Genomic DNA, 7,589 nt, shown 5'->3' with positions numbered 1-7,589 from the left:
ACACACACACACACACACACACACACACACACACACACACACACACAAGAAAAACATTCCTGGGGGTCAGTTTAACCCTGGGGCCACTAGTTGCAACTCGAGCTCTGCATTTTCTTCCTTAGTGACTCCTGAGTTCCCAAAGCTTCTGTTGTCACTCCTGTTCAGATGGGGCAGAGGCCAGATCTTTGTATCACAGCTCCTGATGAGCTCAATAGATGCCTCCAACTCTGGGTTTCTCGCCCTGGTCTAACTTGTGGAGGGCAGCTCTTGAGTGCTAAGCCATGAGTCCTACCTGGCTCCCTATAGCCAGCATGGATAAATGCAGCCTGTAAAAGACCTAATGGTTCTTTCTCATGGCCTTGACCCCAGTCACCTTTTCCTGACATATTTCATATTCAACCTGAATGTTTCTTCATGGTTTCTGACCTAGTGATTTACTTTCCCATTTATGGCCTTGACCATCTATGGTTGTGCCCTTTGTACCTGACTCTCCGTCCTGCTCCTCCTTTCAACCGTTTTCCTCTCAGCTTTTGTTTTACTCTTTGGAGGTTTGGATTCTGCCTTCCACTTCCCTGCAGGTTTGCTCTGGACTAGTCCTGAATTTTCAATTAATCTCATATATCTCAAATTCAACATGTTCCATGTTGAACAAACATTTTTCTATCCCAACTTTCCTATCTCTGCTAAAGGTACTACTGTCTTCCATGTCACAGTCTCAAACTGTTGATGTCACATTAACCTACCCATCTAAAACCAATGCAGTTATTTATTGAGTGTTCATATTGTGTGCCCTATTCTAGGCACTGAGGCTATGACGGTGAACTAAAAAAAATCTGTGCCCTCATGGAGCTTGCACACTGTTGGGAATGGGCAGAAAATAAACAAATATATATTAGGTCAGATGGTGATAAATGCCATGGAGAAAAATAAAGCAAGGTAACAGAACTAGGGAGTGCCGTGATGGGGGAAGGGTGCTATTTTATATTTGGTGGTCAAGGGGACTTGAGTAGAAGTGAAGGAATGAGACTTACAGACTTCCGGGGAAGACTGTTGCAAAGGCAAAGACACTGTGTGGAGGCATGCCTGGCATGTTTGAAGTCCAACAAGGAGACCATTTTGGCTGGAACTTGGTGAGCAAGGCAGAGGGTAATAGGGGCGGGTTACCCACCTCTCCCATCTTTGTCTTCTGCTCTCTCTCCACCACTTCTGCCCTAGCTGTGACTGTCCTTTCCCCTCTGGACTGCTTCAGGAATTGTCTGACTCTAACCAGCACAAGCTGCCTGGATGAACCTTGGCTAAACCTGGGCTCTGTGTTGGTTAATTTTATGTGTCAACTTGACTGGGCTAAGGGATGACCAGATAGCTGGTAAAATATCATTTCTTGGTGTTTCTGTGAGGGTATCTCTGGAAGAGATTAGCATTTGAATTGGTAGGCTGAATAGAGATAACCTCCACCAATGGTGCTGGTGGGCATCATTCAATCCACTGAAGGCCTGAGTGGAATAAAAAGGCAGAGGAAGGATGAATTTGCTCTCTCTGCTTGTGTTGAGACATCCATCTTCTCCTGACCTCAGACATCTGTGCTTCTGGTTCTCAGGCCTTTGGACTCCGACTGAATTACACTACCAGCTTTCCTGGTTCTCCAGCTTGTACGGAGGAAATCATGGGACTTCTCAACCTCCATAATCATGTGAGCCAATTCCTATCATAAACCTCCTCCTATATTTATCCCTGTGTATCCTATTGGTTCCATTTTCTCTGGACAACTCTGACTAATACACATCCTGTTTCTTTCCAAGGCACTACTCCCTAGCACTGAAAGCATTTCATAATCTGCCTTCAGCTGGCTTCTCCAACTTTACGTCGCCCCCAGCTTCTGCCTTGCCCAGAGCAGACGCTGGGCTTTCCCACTGTTACTCACAATTCTCTTCGCTTAGAATAGCTTGCACCTTCTCACTCTCATAGGAGAAGCCTTACCCACTCCAAGACATCGTCCCAAGACTTCTTGGCCTGGTTTCCTATTTAGTTGTGTACTTGGTTGATTTTATCCTCCTAATTAGATTATAAACCCCAGGACTTATTTTACACATTTGTTTTTCCTCTACTCCAAGGCCTTGTACCCTGTTTTTGTTTTTTACAAGACAAAGATTTAATGAAAGTTGGTCAGTGGGTATGTAATAATCCAAAGGGCTAAATAGTTAAATAGAAGTAAATGAAGTAAATGTTACATGTTATCATCACCTGATTTCTCTTCTTCCTTCAAAGATTCCTTGGCATATTTCTCTGCCTCTTTCCTTATATCTTTTGGAACAATTTCATGTCTTCCGTTAGTTATTTCACCAACCCAGCTGAGCTCTAGTTCAAAAGCTTTATCCTTAACTTCGTCGTGTACTATGTAAATTATTTTTGCAACTTCTTTAACAACATCACAGCAGGTCATTTCTTTCATCTGAAGCTTTTCAATATCTGTCTTCGCAGCTTGCCTGGCTTTGCCAATGGCACAGCCCCAATAACCATATGAAACACCCGATGAGTCAATCATGTAGAGTTGTGCACCATCATCACACTGTAAGACCCTAACCAGAAACTGCAGCCAAAAGGTCTGACAGCACCGTAGAGTGTATAGGCATGTACATACATGGCCACTCTGTCTGCAAGATGTTTTAGTGGAAGGTTATATCTAAAGTTAGATCTAAAGTTGGAAGCCTCTTCTCTTGCAATGTCTGCTAAAGAACGAGCATCTGCCAACAAACCTGCTACTGCCATTCAGACATGCCAATCCACATTAAAAAGTCGTTTGTTAGGACCTTCTTCATAAAGTTTAGAAAGGACTAATTTTTCTACCCCAAAGACAACGCCATCTTTACATCTGATTCCAATAGCTGTACCACTATTTTCCACAGCCTTCATAGCATACTCAACTTGAAAAACTCTTCCATCAGGAGAGAATGTAGAAGCTGACAGGTCATACCTTGTGCCGATTGAGCTCATCGTGCTAAAACCACTGGGACGCCTAGGGCTTCAGGGTCTAAAGCGATCCCCCTCACCCTGTTCTCCTTCTGCTTGAGGAGTGTGGGTGGGCTTTTTCTTGCCCAAATCCAACCTCTGACACCAAAGATGCCATAGTTCCACCTCCTGAGTTAGAGACTGTTAATCAAAGGAGGGGCAGGTGAGGGCTTTGGCTAGAGATTTGCCATGCAGTGTTTCAAACTCGAACCCAACTCTGGACTTAGGCAAGAGAGCAGTCAGGTTGCTCATCAGGACAGGCTTGTTTGACAGCAGCAGGCTCAAGTTCTTCTTTTCCTTCTCACTTACCAGTTCAAACCTTTTAATGCTGAAGTGTGTTTGAGAAACAGCTAAAAGCCTGACCCCTGCCCCTGAGGAGTTTACAAATCTGTAGTTAATTGTGTGCTCTTGACAGGTATTGATAAGAATATAATTCAGCTGATTAATGTTTTTATGGTATGTCAGTGGAGAAATGAATAGTGAAATATTCTCTAACAGACAAACCAAAGGGAAATGCAACAGCGGAAGGAGCTAGGGATGAACCTGTCACAGATCCTGGTCGAGTTATACTCTTTTCCACCTTGACCTTGCCTTGCCTTCCCTGGGACCATCTCCTCCACCTTCTCTTTCCTTCTCCAAATCTTGCCCATCCTTCAAGGACCAGTTAGACCACTGCTCCTCCAGGAAGCCTTCCTGGATGACTCCAGACTCCATTAACCTGTTTTGAACACCAGGATTAATAACCTTTGCCACACAGTTTAGAACTTAATGATGTACTTAAACTCTTTGCTGCTGTTTTGTGTGATTTCCCAACTTTAATGATAACTCTTTTGAATAATAATAATAGTAACAACATTAAACTAGCTAATATTTATTAAGCATTTATTATGAGCCTGGTACTTTGCTAATACTGGGTTGGCCAAAAAGTTCATTCGGGCCTTTCTGTAACATGAAAAACTCAATTGAACTTTTTGGCCAACCCAATATATCTATATATTTTATCTAATTTCATCTGCCCAACAACCCTATGGGGCAGTTCTATGATTATTACCATTTTACAGTCGAGGAAGCTGTGTTGTAGGATATTTTTCAAAAAGGTAAAATAATGACTCACACAAACATGAAGTGAACACATATCAAAGATTTTATTTAACTCACTAATTAAAGAGAAAAACCTGCAATTTGTTAAAACCAACTGAAAGGAGAATCTGAAGAGCAGACATTTATAGGCAATCAGGAGTGCTGAAATGAAGTTGCTAATATGTTCAAAACTGGTTAATATTCTATGTGTACTAAAATTTGAAATCATCTTTTCTACTGGGCAGAAGCCAATTTTATTTTATTCTAAAATTTATTTTATTATTATTGTTTTGAATGACTATTTAGCAGAGGGAGGAGATGGCCACTCTGGAAAGAATTGGTCTTCCGGCATGCGAGGCAGTAGAAGAGTCTGGCTATTAAAGGACTGGAGTAACAGAGCTTCTGTCATTCAGCCTGGACGTCTATCAATGCTGAACAGGAGTAGCAATGGTGTTTTCTCTACAGCTGCCCCGGTTGGGCCTTACCCCTGGATATTTAGCCATGGAGCGTGTCTCACTGGCCCTCTTAGAAATCTGTGAGCTACTTAAAAGCCCTTAACAAATTTGTTTTCTCTTTTTTTTGTTTTTGTTTTTGCGGTACGCGGAGCACAGGCTCCGGACACGCAGGCTCAGCGGCCATGGCTCACGGGCCCAGCCGCTCCGCGGCATGTGGGATCTTCCCGGACCCGGGCGCGAACCCGCGTCCCCTGCATCGGCAGGCGGACTCTCAACCACTGCGCCACCAGGGAAGCCCCTGTTTTCTCTTTTATTCGGAAACCAATTTCATCTCACCTTTTATCTCAACGTTCATTTGCATTTCTATGGCCCCACATTATCTGCATTACTGTCAGTTTTCCCAACTTGCAGAGCTATAAATGAGTCTAGTCAAAAACAATGAAAGGGGGACTTCCCTGGCAGCTCAGTGGTTAAGAATCCCCCTGCCAATGCAGGGCACATGGGTTCGAGCCCTGGTCCAGGAAGATCCCACATGCTGCAGACGAACAACTAGAGAAAGCCCACACGCAGCAACGAAGACCCAACACAGCCAAAACTAAAAATAACAATAAAGAAAATAAATTCATTATTATTATTTATTTACTATTAATTAATACTGGGTCTTAGAGTTCTTTCATACTTAGGTATTGAGCACAACACCTAGTGCATATTAGGTGTTCCATAAGTGTGGATTGGTTAATTGATGAGAGTTTTTGAATGATGGATTATAAAGCTTGTGGCAGATTGAACACCGTGACCAAAATATTTTCCATCTCTTTCACCAAGAGGGAGAGTCTAATTTCCTACTCCTTGAATCTGGAATTGCCTGTGACTTGCTTTGGCCAGCAAATATGTCAGAAGTGACAATGTGTCAATTCTGGAGCCTAGACTTCCAGAGACCCAGAAGCTTCCACTTTCACTGTCTTGGGACCTGCCCTTACTGAGTAAGAAACCTCTTCTCCAGAAGGTCTTCTTCTGGAGAGTCACATGGAGGAGAACCGAGGCACCCTGGCTGACAGCCCCAGTTAACCGTCGTATATGTGAGTGAGGCCACCTTGGTCCATCCTGGTCCACGTGACTGCAGCCACATGAGCAACTCCAGGTGAGACCAGCAGAAGAACTGCCCAGCTGAGCCCAGCTAAAATCGTGACCTCATAAATTGTTGTTGTTTTAAGCCTCTAAGTCTTGGGGTGTTTTGTTATGTGGTGATGGCTAAACTGATGCAGAGGTGTCAGTGCAGTCATAGAATGTCAGCCGGGAGCAGGGGACAAGTGTTTATTCTTTGGGGATGGAGGCTGCTCCCTGTGATTGAATTTCCTGGCTCAGCCGTCCTGCGCCCAAGCTGACTGGGACCCCTGTGCTGCTCCTTGACAGAAGTATTACTACCTGGGTATGTTGTTCGGTCCCAAACCTTGTCCACGGAGAGGAGCCGCTTTGACAGGCTCATTGTCTGCACTGGGCTGGTGACTCATTAGAGCAGCGGGAGTCCACCCTCTTCAAAAGAAGAGAAGCGACACTCTTCTAGGAACTTTACATCTAACAAGGACATGGTGTGTCCATAATAAAGTACAAAGTTAAACCTGTCGTTAATATCTGCCTCCTCCCTTCCCTCATATGTGTCATGTGACACTTTTACTTTCCAAACATCTTTCTACTTAGCTTGTTTGAGTCCCAGCGTAGCCCAGTGACTGAGAAGGACAGGTGAGGAGATCAAGAGATTTGCCTAGCACCACACAGAGCTTAATCGTGGGCCAGATCCCAGGCCTCCTGCTGCAGTGTCCAGTGGCCCAGTGCTGGGACTGCCTAGAGCTGGTTGCATGTGTAGCCCTGTCTCTCTGAGGGCCCTCAATTCAGGCAGTACATCCAGGACATATGTATGAACTCGAGATGATGTCAGGGTGGCAGTGTGGTGTCAGGGAAGACCTCCATTCAGTTCTGTTAGCTCCTTCAGCTGTGTGATCTCAGGCAGTCACTCAACCTTGCTCAGTCTCAGCTTCCTCATTTGTAAAATAAGATTTAAATTATATCTACCTATACTTAAAAAACCCGTATATAGTGGTTGCATCTGGAGTAAGGTATGGGGCTGGACATCTGGAATAGTAGGAAGACCTACTTTTCTTTTTTGTTGTTATATTCACTGGTTTTATTTTTTTTTAATTTGTATTTATTTTTTGGCCACGCCTTGCAGCATGTGGGATCTCAGTTCCCCGACCAAGGATCAAACCTGTACCCCCTGCAGTGGAAGTGTGGAGCCTTAACCACTGGGCCGCCAGGGAAATTGTTTTATTTTTTAGATTCCACATATAAGTGGTAACATACACTATTTGTGTTTCTCTGTCTGACTTACTTCACTTAGCATAATGCCCTCCAAGTCCATCCATGTTGCTGCAAATGGCAAAATTTCATTCTTTTTTATGGCTGAGTAGTATTCCATTGTTTACACCACATTTTCTTTATCCATTCTTCTGTTTTAATTTTTTTTTTTTGGCTGTGCCACGTGGCTTGCAGGATCTTAGTTTCCCAACCAGGGATCGAACCCGGGCCCGTGGCAGTGAAAGCGCTGGGTCCTAACTGCTGGACCGCCAGGGAGTTTCCAATCCATTCTTTTGTTGATGGACAGCATGGCCATTGTAAGTAATGCTGCTATGAACACTGGGTTGCATGTATCTTTCGAATTAGTGTTTTCGTTTTCTTTGGATATATACCCAGGAGGGGAATTGCTGGATCATGTGGTAAGACGTACTTTTCGTTGTATATCTTTTTTACCATTCAAATTTGTAATTGTGATGATTGAGCTCATGTGAACTTGACTGGGCTACGATGTGCCCAGATCAGTAGTAAAACATTATTTCTGGGTGAGCCTGTTAGGGTGTCTTCGGAAGAGATTAGCATTTGAATCAGTAGACTGAGTGAAAGAGATCATCCTCACCAATTTAGGTGAGCATCTTCCAATCTGCTGAGGGCCTGAAAAGAACAAAAAGGTGTAAGGAAGGGTGAATTCGCTCTCTC

The 7,589-nt window shown here is 43.9% G+C and overlaps 1 pseudogene; it reads right to left on the bottom strand.

Moving 5' to 3' along the window:
* Window positions 1-2,224: 2,224 nt before the first annotated feature.
* On the bottom strand, window positions 2,225-2,991 carry LOC114886038 (annotated as a pseudogene).
* Window positions 2,992-7,589: the final 4,598 nt, after the last annotated feature.

This window comes from Monodon monoceros, unplaced genomic scaffold (genome assembly GCF_005190385.1).
Source record: "Monodon monoceros isolate NGI ecotype Baffin Bay Population unplaced genomic scaffold, NGI_Narwhal_1 Super_Scaffold_6, whole genome shotgun sequence".
Taxonomy (NCBI): Eukaryota; Metazoa; Chordata; class Mammalia; order Artiodactyla; family Monodontidae; genus Monodon; species Monodon monoceros.
This window is presented reverse-complemented; position numbering and strand designations above follow the sequence as displayed.